Source organism: Gasterosteus aculeatus, chromosome 17, assembly GCF_964276395.1.
Source record: "Gasterosteus aculeatus chromosome 17, fGasAcu3.hap1.1, whole genome shotgun sequence".
NCBI lineage: Eukaryota > Metazoa > Chordata > Actinopteri > Perciformes > Gasterosteidae > Gasterosteus > Gasterosteus aculeatus.
The window spans coordinates 4,375,205-4,383,665 of NC_135705.1; the positions used below are offsets into that span (position 1 = coordinate 4,375,205).

At 47.1% G+C, this 8,461-nt stretch overlaps 1 long non-coding RNA gene across 1 annotated transcript; it reads left to right on the plus strand.

Annotated features, from left to right (window-relative positions):
- The first annotated feature begins 883 nt into the window (after positions 1-883).
- LOC144388883 (uncharacterized) lies at positions 884-7,218 on the plus strand. The gene is made up of 2 exons (XR_013453140.1): positions 884-3,701; positions 4,195-7,218. It is a non-coding gene; the product is annotated as an uncharacterized LOC144388883 (long non-coding RNA).
- The last annotated feature ends 1,243 nt before the right edge of the window (positions 7,219-8,461 follow it).

Genomic DNA, 8,461 nt, shown 5'->3' on the forward strand with positions numbered 1-8,461 from the left:
TTTCTTCTTTTGGTTGAGTTTATTTTTTTTACATTATCTTTAACATCATCTTTTCTCTCTCCAGTCTTATCTAAAAATGATTTTCTGCACCTCAAAGATGACATTTTTTCCAAAGAGGGCCATTACCAATTAAACTAATCTAAAAATATTTTGATTTTCATCTAATCTAAAACACGCACACACACACACACACACACACACACACACACACACACACACACACACACACACACACACTCACAAAGCACACAGATTAGCCTGGAGAAGAAAATAATATGTTATGTTAAGTAAAAATAAATTAATCTGACACTGTGGGAACACAGTCTAGTGCTCAAGTTTTTCACACAGCAAATACTTCTGGTTTCCAAGTACCTAGGGATGAAGTACCTAGAGATGAAGTACCTAGGGATGAAGTACCTAGAGATGAAGTACCTAGGGATGAAGTACCTAGAGATGAAGTACCTAGAGATGAAGTACCTAGAGATGAAGTACCTAGAGATGAAGTACCTAGGGATTAAGTACCTAGAGATGAAGTACCTAGGGATGAAGTACCTAGAGATAAAGTACCTAGGGATGAAGTATAGATAAAGTACCTATGGATAAAGTATTTATGGCCGTGCATGTTTCGTCATCACAGCGATTGTTTGATGAAGAAGCCTTTTAGGAAACGAGGCAAGGACTCCTCCAATCGACGACTCAGGGCAACAAAGTCCCTTTTGAGTTTTGTTTCCTCCTCATTTTCTCACCAGAGTGAAATTGTCGTCTTTTGTATACATGAACAATAACAACACATTCTGGCTTTAACATGAATCATTCTAAAACAAAAGGAGAATTAATGACACTCTCCGTCTTACCAAACTCAAAAGCAATAACACACACCCTTGTGTCAGCAGGGGGACATTGTGGTTTCTGTAAATTATTGTTTTTACATTTTAGCGTGGCTTGTTTTATTACATTTTAGCGTGGCTTGTTTTATAACCTTTTAGCATGGCTTGTTTTTACATTTTAGCGTGGTTTGTTTTATTACATTTTTGCATGGTTTGTTTGATTACATTTTTTTTACATATTAACCCACCTTTTAGTAAATTACATGCACCTGGAGGGACTAATCAATTACAGAGAGCCCTGGCCAACCACATTACACAATGAAAGGACCTCCCCTCTCCAATTAACACAGCTGCTATAAAGGCCCCAGAGCAGGAAAAGGCCAGGGCGCAGGGGAGCCACAGGAAGGAAGCCACGGGCAGGAGAAGCCACGGGAAATCGAGCGAGAGGGCGGCCAGACAACGGACGAGCAGGCAGGGTGCAACGGGGAGAGGAACGAAACGGACTGGACACCTCACCCAGGAAAGGAACGGAACCGGAAACAACAAGAAGAAAGGGCAAGACCGACCAGCAGCAGTGGCTGGTCGAATTCTTAAATCCTTTTAGTACCTTGTTCCAAATGGACTTTTAATATTGTAGTTATTTATGGGTTTTTAGTTAATAATAAAATCCTCCTTTTAAACCACGCTTTTAAGTCTTGTGATCCATGCTGTTCTTCCTCTGGTGAACAAGAACCTGTTCTATGGAGACCTAGACTCCGCAACTAGGTGGCGTTGCTGGTACCTTTTTATAAATGTAATCTTATTTTTTTATTAGATTTTAATTCCCCCGCCTCACAAGGCTGACAAGGGAACTTTTCTGGCGTCGCTGGCAGGACCGGATTGGAGAACAGCTGCGGTGATTTAAGACAAAAAAGACTTTGAAGATGATGATGCCTGTGTTTCCTGGTGCCCCGTGGCTGCCTAAATTTAAAGGGCCCGGTGAAGATGTAAAATACAGTGATTGGAAGGAACAGATTCAAGGACTGCTAAGTTCCCAAGAATTAACAGAAGCTGGGAAGGCAGCTATTGTGTTGGGAGCCTTAGCAGGTGAGGCTAAACGCCAGGTCAGCGTCCTTGAAGACAGTGAGCGAGACCAGGGTAGGAAGATTTTTCTCTACCTAGACACTCTCTATGGCGATAGAACCCCAACCCCGGTTTTAAGATCAAAGTTCTTCGGTTGTAAACAGAAACCTGGAGAGTCTGTACCCTCGTTCATATTACGGTTGAGAGAGCTGTTTTGCATGTTGCGGCGGAATGATCCAAGCAACGCCCCCTCTGACACGGTGCTACGAGACCAGTTGTTGCTTGGGCTAAACGAAGGCCCAATGGCTCAGGCGCTGAAGGTGTATGCGCGCCGTAACCCAGACGAAGACTTTGCTGCACTTCGACAAGAAGCACTACTGCTGGACTCAGAACACGGATACACACAGCCGGAGGTAACATGCTTTTCTGTGAACGACTCTCATGCCTCCCCTGCTTTGTTACAGAAGGAAAGTTGGAGAGACACGCTGAAGCGAGAGATCATGGAAGATGTGAAATCCCAGATGCAAGGACTCACCCAAGAATTAATAAAGGAAATTAAACCACTACTTCAACCAGTCAATGCTCCCCCACAGCCCCTGACACAACATAGTGAGCGGTCGCGACCGGCGTCCGGTGTTAACGACTGGGATGAACAAGGTAGGCCAATCTGTCGCCAATGTAGACAAGCGGGACATATAGCCAGGTATTGTAGGAGGCCTGCTTCCCGGGTGGCTTTAAACTAGCTGTCCCTGCTGCTGAGGTCCAAGGGGCAGGGGTTGCTGATGCACTACACGACTCAAGGGCCACGGAAGCCTTTATTGGGCAATGCCCAACTATAGGAGTAACGATTGAAGGGGTTGAGTTGCAAGGACTGTTGGATACGGGGTCTCAGGTTACATTAATGCAGCAGAGTTTATTTGAGCAGCATTTTTCCAAAGCTAAGCTTGGGAAGACCCCTGTAGTTTTCCAGTTAAGGGCAGCCAACGGCCTGGAGATCCCATACACTAGCTACGCAGTGTTTGATCTGGAAGTGGAAGGCATCAAAATACCTGGACGAGGAGTCGTGATTATTAAAGATAAACACTGCACCCACCCGCTCCTCATAGGTATGAATGTTGTGACCGCCTGCTGGGAAATACTCTTTCAACGACCTGGAAGGCCAGTTTCCACTCCACAGCAGCTGAAGAACCAGAGAGTTTGGCGGGATGCTTTTGCTACCTGTCAACGTATCGAGGCCACCATGACAGAAGACGGATTCTTGGGAAACGTGCGGCCAGCTACTCGCCAAAATATCCGAGTCCCACCAAAGAGTGAGCTGCTGGTGTGGGGCCGTGCTCGGATGGGCCCGCGAGGAACAGACTACTGTGCCCTGATGGAAGCACTACCTGAAACCAACAATGTTGGCGTAGCTAGGACACTAGCAGTGGTAAGAAATGGGAGAATCCCTGTTCGTGTCTGTAACCCATATCCCTACACCTTGTCAATAGGGCGGAACCAGAAATTGGGTAAGCTGTACCACGTTGATGAAGCTGATGTGCGTGGATCTTGTGACCTTACCCTATCTCTGAAAGACAATTGCGTTGTTGAAGTGGCTTTGGTAGATGCAACAGGCAACCACAAGGGACAGGAGCTGCCTGAAGAGGTAAAGAACCTGACTAACCGACCTGATCTCTCTAAACAGCAACAGGAGGAGCTATGCACCCTGCTGCTCAAGTGGAAGGACGCGTTTGCTAACCATGATGAAGACTTTGGTCGGACAGACCTGGTACAACACCGTATCCATACGGGTGATGCAGCGCCCATCAGAGAAAGGTACCGACCTCTTCCGCCTCTGATGTATAAGGAAATGAAGGGCCTACTTGTAGAAATGCTTGAGAAGGGGGTAATCAGAGAAAGTTGTAGCCCATGGGCTGCGCCCATAGTTCTGGTGAAGAAGAAGGACGGTAACTGGAGGTTCTGTGTCGACTATAGGAAACTCAATGCCGTAACCCATAAAGATGCCTTTCCCCTTCCAAGAATCGAAGAGACTCTAAAAAACCTGACCCGAGCTGAGTGGTTTTCTACCCTTGACCTGGCTAGTGGCTATTGGCAGGTTGAGATGGACCCCCAAGACCGAGAGAAAACTGCCTTTACAACCCCACTTGGACTATTTGAGTTTGAGCGCATGCCTTTTGGCCTCTGTAATGCACCAGCAACATTTCAGCGCCTAATGCAACAGTGTTTAAGTGGCCAAATGGCGGAGTCCCTATTGGTGTATTTGGACGACATCATAATATACTCACCTGATTTTTCCTCTCACCTACAGCATTTGGATGAGGTGATCCAAAGATTGTTGCGGCATGGCCTGAAACTGCGATTGGACAAGTGTAAACTTCTCCAACAAGAAGTAAAGTTTTTGGGCCATGTGGTGGATCATTCTGGGGTAAGACCTGACCCCGATAAAATCTCGTCTGTATCAAACTGGCCTGTCCCGTCCACGATAAGGCAAGTGAGGGCCTTCCTAGGGTTAGCTGGATACTACAGACGCTTTGTATCTGGATTTGCCAAAATTGCACGTCCCCTGAACAACTTGTTGACAGGCATTCCAGCAAATAAAAAGTCTGAGACTCGAAGAGTGCAATGGTCCTCTGAGTGTCAAGCAGCTTTCGATGCCCTAAAGAGGGCTTTGACACAAACCCCTGTTCTGGCATATGCTGACTACACACTTCCTTTCATTGTCTACACCGACGCAAGCAACCAGGGGTTGGGAGCAGTGTTAGCCCAAGCCCAGGAGGGAAGGGAACGTGTAATAGCGTACGCCAGCCGAAGTCTACATCCAACCGAGAAGAATGATGCTAACTACAGTTCGTTTAAACTAGAGCTTCTGGCTCTAAAGTGGGCGGTGACTGAGAAATTCAGAGACTACCTGACTGGAACGCAGTTCACAGTATATACCGACAATAACCCTGTTGCTCACCTGCAGACGGCTCGCCTGGGTGCTGTGGAACAACGCTGGGTCGCTCAGCTGGCTTCTTTCAACTACGACGTCAAGTACCGCCCAGGTAAAAGCAATGCTAATGCAGATGCTCTGTCCAGGTTTCCAGTTGACCCCATCCCTGCCAGGGTTGCAGACCAGGAGTGTGAGACAGGAACAGGCGTGACCACGGCAGCCATCGAGCTAAACCCTAGAAGTGAGGACAGTGAGTGGGCTAGCAGTGAATGGGAAGATGCACAAGCCAGTGATCCTGACATACAAGTGGCTAAGAGGTATGTAGAAAACCAGACTCTACCGACGGGACCAGAACGCCGAGCCTTGTCCTGTAGAGCACAGAGATTGTTGCAACAGCGGAAAAGACTTCAAGTTGAAAACAAAGTGTTGTGCCGTAAGGTTACCGATCAGCATACCCATGAAGTATGCTTCCAGGTGGTGTGTCCAAGCTCAAGGTGCGAAGAGGTCTGGAAAAAGGTCCATGAAGCTGCTGCCCATGCTGGTGTGGATCGGACCCTGGCCCGGATACGACAGCATTTCTATTGGCCTGACATGGAGCAAGAGGTACGCCATTTCCATTTGGGTTGTGTTACCTGCAGCCTCCAGAGGAAAAGAGTAGAGCCTAGGGCCCCTCTTAATCCGATAGCTGTGTCATACCCTCTTGAGGTTGTGGGGCTAGACTTCTTGTCCTTAGGTCGGCCAACAGACCGTATTCAAAACATCCTTGTGGCCACGGATTTATTTACACGCTACTCTTGGGCCATCCCCACACATGACCAAACGGCTCAGACAACAGTAAAAGCTCTGTGGACTCATGTAATACAGCCTTTTGGCTGTCCAGCTCGGTTCCATTCTGACCGGGGACCAAATTTTGAGTCTGCATTGATGAAACAGCTCTGTGATACTTATGGTATAACTAAAAGCCGCACAACGCCGTACCATCCTGCAGGAAACGGTGGGGCAGAACGCTTCAACCAGACCTTGTTAAACATGCTCCGCTCTCTAGAAACAGAGAAGCAAAACCGTTGGCCAGAATACTTGCTTGAGTTGGTACATGCTTACAATAATACAATACACAGTGCAACCAGCTACACTCCCTCCTTTCTTATGTTTGGGAGGCATCTGAGGCTTCCTGTGCATGTGGGACTTGGTGTCGGTCCCCAGCAACTACGCCATGACATTGGTGGTTGGATACTAGACCACCAACAGAGACTTTCACTAGCGTATTGTATAGCTAGACAGAAAATGGATAACGCAGCCTCCCAAAGCAAACAACACTATGACAAAAGGGCTAAAGCTACGCCACTCTTACCCGGAGAGAGAGTATGGGTACGCAACAGAAATCGACGAGGTCAAGGAAAATTGTGTACTTGGTGGGACCCTGAACAATTTGTTATTGTTGAACTAGTGGGCAATACAGGGTTGGTGTATAGGATAAAACCTGAGAAGGGGGGCCGTGAAAGAACTGTACATAGAAATGCTTTAAAAGTCTGCTTAGCTCCTCCAATAGACCCCAACCCACGGACCAATGGGCCCGCAGCGGAGACACACTGGCTCCAAGGTACAGCGTTCTATGGGTTTGCTCCAGCCCCAGTGATGGTCCCGGCGCAGGAGCAAGGACCAGAAGTAGCGCCACGACGCTCAAACAGGACTAACCTCGGCCAGCCACCTGCTCGTTATAGGGAAATTTAGGTATTCATGTTGCAGGGACTGCCAACATTAAAGAGTGGAGGGATGTCAGCAGGGGGACATTGTGGTTTCTGTAAATTATTGTTTTTACATTTTAGCGTGGCTTGTTTTATTACATTTTAGCGTGGCTTGTTTTATAACCTTTTAGCATGGCTTGTTTTTACATTTTAGCGTGGTTTGTTTTATTACATTTTTGCATGGTTTGTTTGATTACATTTTTTTTACATATTAACCCACCTTTTAGTAAATTACATGCACCTGGAGGGACTAATCAATTACAGAGAGCCCTGGCCAACCACATTACACAATGAAAGGACCTCCCCTCTCCAATTAACACAGCTGCTATAAAGGCCCCAGAGCAGGAAAAGGCCAGGGCGCAGGGGAGCCACAGGAAGGAAGCCACGGGCAGGAGAAGCCACGGGAAATCGAGCGAGAGGGCGGCCAGACAACGGACGAGCAGGCAGGGTGCAACGGGGAGAGGAACGAAACGGACTGGACACCTCACCCAGGAAAGGAACGGAACCGGAAACAACAAGAAGAAAGGGCAAGACCGACCAGCAGCAGTGGCTGGTCGAATTCTTAAATCCTTTTAGTACCTTGTTCCAAATGGACTTTTAATATTGTAGTTATTTATGGGTTTTTAGTTAATAATAAAATCCTCCTTTTAAACCACGCTTTTAAGTCTTGTGATCCATGCTGTTCTTCCTCTGGTGAACAAGAACCTGTTCTATGGAGACCTAGACTCCGCAACTAGGTGGCGTTGCTGGTACCTTTTTATAAATGTAATCTTATTTTTTTATTAGATTTTAATTCCCCCGCCTCACAAGGCTGACACTTGTTTTCATTCACACACAAAAGTGTAATATTATTTATGCAGCATATCGGCCCTACATGACACACTGGCATAGGACATAAACCAGTAGATTTATGTTGTGACTTTCCATTTTATGATTAAAACGTGTGTGCGTTCCAGAGGTGGTTGAATGCCTTTAAGCTTTAATTGTATTTCTACGCCCTCAAACCTGAGGCCATCCTCTGTTGTCTGCATGTTGCTTTAACCCCAGCTGTTCTGCAGGGAGGAGGCTGTAGTCACTCGGGTGTCTGATGTGTGAATGAAGCGTGGGGGCATAGCGGTGGAGAGCTGGAGGGCTGGAGGGCTGGAGAGCTGGAGAGCTGGATGCGAGGTGGGCCAGCCAGTAAGAGGAGAGCTGTTCTGCTACTTTGGCCAACAGCACGGAGAGCCGACCTTGAAGGGAACGGGGGAAAATTGACAAGGGGAGAGCGGTAACAAGGGCCAGCCATATATCAGGGAGGCAATTTGGAGCGGTTTATCCGATGAGGGTCAATTCCTGCTGCAGTACCATAGATCAGCGTTTTCAAGCCCGAGCGTGCCTTCGTGGCAAGAGGTTGGGATGGATCTATTTTGGAATGACTGAGCTGCTGATCAAGCCCCAGCAAATCATTCACACACAACACGGACGACTGGGGTAATCATGAGGATTTGTGACGCAGGAAAGCGTGCATCAGTGGATTTATCTCCTGCTATTTGTGGCCTTGGCGCGCTGGCTCGATTCCAAATCAAATCTTTTTAAATAGCCAATTTCACAATGTTCCTCTCAATTATTTTACATATCAAGGACACGTACCGGGTTCCTCATTTAGAGGATACAGGCCTTAATGTCATTATTATTACAGGCATTAAAACTAGAACTCATTTGTGGCCAAATCATACTCCTCCCCTGTATAGAAAAGACATCAGAGGTATGCACTAAATCTGTCAGTGTGCCACTGCGATGCCAAGAGAGGGTAATTTAACAGATGCCTTTACTCAATGTCTGACCTTTTCCTATTGCTGCTGCTATTTTGGATCACTGTCTTTCTGCACCTCTGAGACTGGCCAGATGGCAGCTCTATT